The 8,438-nt window shown below is 42.0% G+C and overlaps 1 long non-coding RNA gene across 1 annotated transcript in view; it reads left to right on the top strand.

Moving 5' to 3' along the window:
- Window positions 1–8,438, top strand: part of LOC111725148 — a 73,979-nt gene that overhangs the window by 451 nt on the left and 65,090 nt on the right. The window lies entirely within an intron of this gene.

Genomic DNA, 8,438 nt, shown 5'->3' with positions numbered 1-8,438 from the left:
CCCCCCCCCCGCCTCTGCTAGGCAGAGATGCGGCCGGGCGTCCTGGGCCGCCTGTGCTTTTGGTCCGGTCCCCAGGGGCGTGTGTGCGGACGTCTACGGAGCTTCCAGACCCTCAGGTGCCTTTTTGCGCAGAATTGTATTTAAAGGGCGGAGATCCAGGGCTGTTGAGTTAGGACCGTATTTTTGAATCCCAACGCCGCCACTGACCAGTCTGGGGTTTGGGTCCAAAATATTCTGATTTGTTAAATGGTAATAATAATGCATATATTGTACGGTTGTTGTGAGGGTAGGTATAACCAAAGAGGGAGTGCTGGGTAAATGGTAGCTATTAGGAGCAGCCCTGGTCTAGCATCTCTTGTTCGGTATTTCTAATTCTTAAATACGGTTGTGAGTTTGGGGGCACATTTATTTCTGAACTGGTTTGGTGTTGCAATATACCTTTACTGGAGTTGCTTAAATATCGGAGCCTGTTATCTTGCGGCGGCCAAAATAGTAGAATTCTGTGGTCTCTTCCTAGAACCCTGTATTCTCTTTCTAGCAAGGGCTGACTTGGAAACCTGTCTCAGATACCGAGTGGGAATTTGCTGCTGTATTGAAACCTAGCGAATTCGGGATTACTTTAGGAGGGAAGATGGTGGGACACATAAACTTCAAATGCCTTGCTGTTTAATCTTAAGTGACTCTTGAACTCTATCACTTGTTACAGAGTATAAACACACGAAGAGTATGGAAACAGACTCTTTTTTTTTTTTTTGCTTTGCTACATCCGGAGGGTGTGACAAGTACTTTTGTAAACATCATTGTGGACAGTGTAAATGTCTGGTGAAGTCATCATAATTAAATTAGATGAGTACTTATTTGAAGTGTTGAATGGATGTTTGGAAATGTGATTCCTAATCAGACCATTTCCAGCGAGTCAGAGTTCTCAGCAGTTCATTAATCATGTGGGGATTTTTACGCTACATTGTAAGATTTTATGGTAGAAGCTGCAGAGTTTTTAAGTCCAGATAATGTAGCAGAGGAGAATGGTCAGGGTAATAAACTTAACCTAGTTTGAGAACAGCCAAGTATGGAAGAAAGTAAAAATCTTAAGGTTTAAAACTAGAATTGTATTTGCCAAAGCCAAGATGATTGAAGAAACAAAAATTTTAGTTGACACCCCTGTTTCACACTCAGACTTTACCTTCAGGGTGTTTTTTAGAAGTGGAGATTAAGTTGGGTTTTAATTATTGCTGTATTGCACCTCCAGCTTTTCTTAGAGACTCATTCATAAAGACTTTTGCTCCAGTTTGCTTTGTGAATGCCAAGAAAATACATGGGGAAAAAAAAACTCTATAGTCTAAATTATGTTCTTCCCTGAAATCTTCCTTGTTGTCTAGCTTACACTGTTGAACTCCATAGCAGAACCACTGCTAGCCACTGTGAAATGGCTAGAGGTCACAAATCACGTGTTAGTTCTAGGTCTCCAACAGGTCAAAATAGCTGGGGCTGTAGGGTGTACCCAGCCTTTCTGGGCCTTGCTTTTTTTTTTTTTTTTTTTGGTTGTTGTTGTTTTGAGACTTTGTTGCCCTGGGTGGAGTGCCCTGTCATAGCCCATGGCAACCTCATCTCTTGGGCTCAAGAGATCCTCTTGCCTCAGCCTCCTTGAGTAGCTGGGTCTACAGACCCCTGCCACAAAGCCTGGCTTGTTTTTCTATTTTTAGTAGGGATGAGGTCTTGCTCTTGCTCAGCCTGAGCTCCAGTGATCCACCCACCTTGGTCATCCAGAGTGCTAGGATTACAGGCATGAGCCACTGTGCCCAACTTTTCTTTCTTTCATTTTTCGAGACAGAGTCTTACTTTGTCACCCTTGGTAGAGTATGGTGGTGACATAGCTCACAGCAATCTCAAACTCTTGGGCCCAAGTGATTCTATTGTTTTAGCCTCCCATGTAGCTGGGACTACAGGCGCCCTCTACAACGCCCAGCTCCTTTTAGACTGGGTTTCACTCTGGCTCAGGTTGGTCTCGAACTCCTGAGTCCACCTGCCTCAGCCTTCCAGAGTGCTCAGATTACAGGCCTGAGCCACCGTGCCCGGCCCTGTCTTTACTTTCTATATCTATATTCTTTTTGAGTGTTCTTATTTTGTTCTGTGGTTTAAATATATACATACACTGTTGATTCTCAGATTTTAAGCTCCAGACCTGAATTTCAAATTTCTCCCTGCCTATATAACACCTTCACTTTGTCTGTTTATAGATGGAGGTCTTGATTTCCATTCCTCAACCTGTTATTTCTCTAGCAGTCTTATTTCATAGAACACCACTCCCTACTCCCTTGAATGAAAAAAAAATCTAGTGGTTGGCCTGGCAGGGTGGCTCACACTTGTAATCCTAGCACTCTGGGAGGCCAAGGTGGGTGAATAGCCTGCACTCACAGGTTAGAGACCATCCTGAGCAAAATCAAGACCCCATCTCTACTAAAAATAGAAAAACTAAGGCAAGAGAATTGCTTGAGCCCAAGAGTTCGAGGTTGTTGTGAGCTGTGAGGCCACAGCACATTTATCCAGGGGCAACAGCTTGAGACTCTGTCTTCCAAAAAAAAAAAAAAAAAAATCTAGTGGTCATTTTTTTTTTTTGGTAGAGACAGAGTCTCATTCCATTACCCTCAGTAGAGTGAGACACTGTCTTCCACAAAAAAAAAAAAGAAAAGAAAAAAATCTAGTTGTCATTTTTTTTTTTAGACAGCGTCTCGAGCTGTCGCCCTGTGGTGTCATAGCTCACAGCAACCTCTAGCTTCGGCTCAAGTGATCCTCTTGCCTCAGTTTTTCTATTTTTAGTAGAGATGGGCTCTGGCTTTTGCTCAGGCTGGTCTTGAACTTGTGAGCTCACGCAATCCACCTGCCTCAGCCTCCCAGAGTGCTAGGATTATAAGTGCGAACACTTTACCTCACTCCTCACCTATTGTACACCTAATCCTCTAGCAAATCCAGTCAATTTTACATCTAAAATATATCTCAGGCTTGGTGCCCCATAGCACAGTGGTTATGGGACGAGCCACGTACACCAAAGTTGGTGGATTCGAACCCAGCCCGGGCCAGCTAAAACAACAATGACAACTGCAACAAAAAGTAGCTGGGTGTTGTAGCAGGCTACTTGGGAAGCTGCGGCAAGAGAATCACTTAAGCCCAAGAGTTTGAAGTTGCTGTGAGCTGTGATGCCACAGCACTCTACCAAGGGCAACATAATGGGACTCTGTCTCAAAAAAAAATATATATATCAAATACATTAATTTTATTTTTATTACCTCTTCTTCAGTTCTTTCTGGGTAGTAGCTTCCTAACTGATCTCCTTTCCCCTGACTTGCTTCATTTTTCACATACCAGTCAGAGTGATATTTATTTATTCTTTTTTTTTTTTATTAAATCATAGTTGTGTGCATTAATACTATCCTGGGGTATGGTGTGTTGTTTCTATATACAGTTTGAAATAACTGGTTAACATTGCTTTCATGTCATTTTCTTAGTTATTGTATTAAGACATTTGTATTCTACATTTAGAAAGACTCACATGTACCCCCATAGGATAAACCATAGATGTGATTACTTATTCTTCTGTTCCAGTGGCTTTTTGTTCGATTAAGAAGTAAAGTCAGACTTTATCTGTTTATCTTGCTTTTACTTATTTTTATTTTTAAAAAGTAGTTTTTTTTTACAGACAGAATCTCAGAAAATGTTGCCCGAGCTGGATTATAGTGGCTATTCACAGGCCAGTTATAATGTACTACTGCCTTGACTCCTGGCCTCAAGTAATTTTCCCACTTCAGCTTCCCTGGTAACTGGGACTACAGGTGCACGCCATCATGCCTGGCTAATTTTTACATTTTTTCTTCTTTTTTTTTGAGACAGAGTCTCAAGCTGTTTCCCTACGTAGAGTGCCATGGTGTCATAGCTCTCAGCAGCCTCCAACTCTTGGGCTCAACGGATCCTCCTGCCTCAGTTTTTCTAATAGAGGTCTCACTTTTGCTCAGGCTGTTCTTGAACTCTTGGGCTCAAGAAATCCTCCTGCTTTGGCATCCCAGAGTGCTAGGATTACAGGCATGAGCCACCTCGCTCTGCCAAATTATACTTTTTCTGAAGTGGCCTTTCTACTTTCTCATAATTAAGGTCTGTCTTCCTGGATCTTCCAGCCATTGAGTCCAGCTTTACTCTTTAGAATGGCTCTAAATTGGTATACTTCCTCCTTAACTTGTTCTCAGATTATGTTATCATCTCCAGTTAAATAATTCTAAGTCATAATCTTATTTATTTTTTTTAGAGACAGAGTATCACTTTGTTGCCTTCCATAGAGTGCTGTGCTGTCACAGCTCACAGCAACCTCCAGCTCTTGGGCTTAGGCAATTCTCTTGCCTCAGCTAGGACTACAGGTGCCTGCTACAACACCTGGCTACTTTTTTTTGCCGTTTGGCTGGGGCCAGGTTCAAACCTGCCACCCTTGGTATATGGGGCTGGCACCCTACTCACTGACACTGAGCTGTAGGCGCTGCCCTTTTTTTTTCCTGGAGACAGAGTCTCATTATGTCACCCTCGGTAGAGTGCCCCGTGGTGCCACAGCTCACAACAACCTCCAACTCTTGGGCTCAAGGGATTCTCTTGCCTTAGCCTCCCAAGTAGCTGGGACTACAGGTGCCTGCCACAACGCCTTGCTATTTTTTTGTTGCAGTTGTTTAGTTAGCCCTGGCCGGGTTTGAACCCGCCACCCTCAGTGGATGTGGCTGGCACTGTAACCACTGTGCTACAGGTGCTGAGCCCTGTGTCATAATCTTCTAGTTGAAAGAAGGAAAATGAAACAGATTATATGTATGGTAGGGGTGTGTATAAGCGTATTCCCTAGCAGTTGCTTTAATATAATTTTGATTGCCTATCTCTAATTCAGACCTTTTTTTTGAGTTGATAGATTTTTATTTATTTATTTTTTTAGAGACAGAGTCTCACTTTGTCACACTTGGTAGAGTGCCTTGACATCACAGCTCACAGCAACCTCCAGCTCTTGGGTTTAGGCAATTCTCCTGCCTCAGCCTCCCAAGTAGCTGGGACTGTAGATGCCCACCACAATGCCCAGCTATTTTTTGTTGCAGTTTGGCAGGGGCCAGGTTTGAACCCACCACCCTTGGTATCTGGGGCCAGCACCTTACCCGCTGAGCCACAGGTGCTGCTGTGATAGATTTTCTTTTGATGACTAAAGATATTTTAATTAAAAGACATTTCTTTTCTTTTTTTTTTTTTTTTTTGAGACAGAGTCTTAGTATGTCACCCTTGGTAGAGTGCTGTGGCATCACATCTCACAGCAACCTCAAACTCCTGGGCCCAAGTGATTCTCTTCCCTCAGCCTCCCAAGTAGCTGGCATTATAAGCGCCCACCACAACACCTGGCTGTTTTTCTTTTTTATTGTAGTTTAGCAGGCTCAGGCTGGGCTTGAACCTGCCAGCCTTGGTGTATGTGGCCGGCGCCCTATCCACTGGGCTAGGGACACTGCCTAAAAGACATTTCTGAAAGGAAAGTCGCTTTGAATTTTAAAACGTTTACCAAAGGTAAAACCTTTTTGGTGTACTGTCCTATGAGTTTTAACATGTGCAAAGATTTTTTTTTTGAATCAGAGTCTCACTTTGTCACCCTCAGTAGAGTGCAATGATATCATAGCTCACAGCAACCTTAAACTCTTGGGCTCAGTTGATTCTCTTGCCTCAGCCTCCCTAATAGCTGGGACTATACGCGACTGCTACATGCCTGGCTATTTTTAAAGATGGGGTCTCACTCTAGTTCATACTGGTCTGGAACTCCTGAATTCAGGCAGTCCATCTGCCTTGGCCTCCCAGAGTGCTGGGATTACAGGTATGAGCCACCGTGCCCCGCCCTGCAAGGAATCTTAGAACCATCACCATTAATAGGATACAGAACAATTCCAACCCCCCCAGAAATTCCCTTTGCAATTTTGTGCAACTGTTTGCAGTCACAATATCTACTCTCCATACCCCCAGTTCCTAACCCTTGGATTTGCTTTTTATTTTATTTTATTTTATTTATTCATTTTTTTTCAGAGATGAAGTCTTGCTATGTTGCCAAGGCTGGATTGCAGTGGCATGTTCATAGTTTAACTGGCCTTGAATTCCCAAGCCCAAGTACTTCTGCCTTGGTCTTGAGTAGCTGGGACTGGCTGGGACTATAGGTGCATACCCCTCATGCATAGCTAATTAAAAATATATATATATTTGGTAGTGATGGGGCCTCATTATATTGCCCAGGTTGGTCTGAACTCCTGTGCTGAGGTAATCCTACTTTGGCCTCCCAAAGTGCTGGGATTACAGGTGTGAGTCACCTTGCCTAATCAATTTTTTTTTTTCCTTTTTGAGATAGAGTCTCACTCTGTTGCTGCAGGTTAGAGTGCTGTTGCCTTAAGCTAGTTCACTATAACCTCAGACTCCTGGCCTCCAGTGATCCTTCTGCCTGAGCATCCCAAGTAGCTAGGACTACCTGTCATAACCCCTTAGTAGAGATGGGGTCTCACTCACTCACCGTGGTGTGGAACTCCTGGGCTTAAGGGATTGTCTAGCCTCTACTTCCTAGAGTGGTAGGATTACAGGCATGAGCCCTGGCCTATTTTTTTTTTTTTTTTTTTTGAGAGAAAATTCTCATTGACAGAATTTGTCAGACCTGGAATGAGTAAATAATTGATTGTCCTAATTGTGTTGGCTTCCTTTTAGAAATATAAATGAGAGTGCCCATGTTCAGTTTAATGGATTTAAATGCAATAAAATAATGACTTTGTAGTTGGAGGAATGTTATGAAAGCTTGAAATGAAAAAAAAAATGTCATAACTTTTGGAACCTGTCAAGCCAGGCATATCTTGTAAAGTAAGAAGTTTAGGGTCTTTAATAAAATTATATATCATAACCTCTCATCTCTCTATGGTAAACTCATAATTATATACTTTACTGCAGCAAAGGGTATAGTAGAGGTCGATTTTGTCAAGAATTATCTTCTGAAGTCCCAGTTTTTCTCTCTGGTTTTTCTCTAGCATTGTCTCTTTCTGGTAGCATGTCCATTTTATTTAAGCAATCAGTTATTTTAGGTACTCAGCTTTCTTTGGGACTGAGGGAGGGATATGCTATCTGTACAGCTGAGGTGTATTGCAAATGTAGTGCCCATTATCCTGTTAATTTGGTTCTAGCCTAAAGCAGTTAATAATCTAGAAATTCCATCACTTCCTCAGAAAATTCACAAATTCTTCCCTAGGCTTCTTTGAAAGTCCTGCTGTAAGATCTTTCGTTCACTTCCCTTCTCTGTATATGTCTTTATTTCCTTACACCAGTTCCTTGAATATTTACTTGATCACCTGAGGTTGATCCTTTATTTAGAAGCTAAAATCAAGAATGTTAATCTGGACAGCTCAGACTCCTTCCTAGTGCACACCTGGGAAGGGACTGCAGCATCTTTGGCCCTGTAATTGGTGGTCCTTTGATAATCCAGCCACTTGGGAGACCACCAGGCAAATGCTGATTTGCCTTTAAGGGGAAATACAATCCTGATTATCCATGCCTACAGCAGGAGGATTATTTGGATTAAAAGAAATCCATGGATAATCCAGAAGCTTTATTTTAGATTACAGTTTAGCCACATTCCTGACCACAGTTTCCTCCTGCATTTCTAATAACTAATTAGTAATATTTACTAATTTCACATCTATTTCTTTGTCCCACCATTTAGAAGTAATGGGAATTGCAAAGTAGAGGAAAGATGGAAGGGGGTCTAAGGAGTTAGAGATAAATCGGATAATTTGATGTTGACTGGGTGATTTAGCCACAGTGATCTCTAGACCTTTAAGATTTGAATTCCTTGAATTCCTTACCTGCTGAACCACTGGAAAGAATTTGAGGTAATTGTCAACAAGAGGTCAGACTCCATTTTCATGCATTTACAGTTGACTAGCTTAACCAATTGAGCTTTTGTGACTTAATTTATTAGTATTTCAGATTATCTGCTCCTTGCCCATAGCACAGTGGTTAGGGTGCCAGCCACATACACCAAGGGTGGCAGGTTTGAACCCCGCCAGAACCAGCTAAACAACTGCAACAAAAACATAGTCGAGCGTTGTGGTGGGCACCTGTAGTCCTAGCTACTTGGGAGGCTGAGGCAAGAGAATCACTTAAGCCCAATATTTGGAGGTTGCTGTGAGTTATGACATCACTGCACCCTGCTGAGGGCGACATAGTGAGACTGTCTCAAACAAACAAACAACAAAAAAGTATTTCAGATTATCAGAACTATAAATTTAATCAGTTTTCTTTACTGTTTAATTTAAAAAAAATTAATTTAAATGAACATTTTTCTTTACTGTTTATTTAATAATTCTTTTTTTTTTTTTTTGAGACAGTCTCAAGCTGTCCCCCTCACAGCAACCTCA

Source organism: Otolemur garnettii, unplaced genomic scaffold (assembly GCF_000181295.1).
Source record: "Otolemur garnettii isolate 467f Iridium unplaced genomic scaffold, OtoGar3 scaffold00032, whole genome shotgun sequence".
Lineage (NCBI taxonomy): Eukaryota > Metazoa > Chordata > Mammalia > Primates > Galagidae > Otolemur > Otolemur garnettii.
The sequence above is the reverse complement of the archived record's forward strand: the minus strand, read 5'-3'. Positions and strand labels throughout refer to the sequence as shown.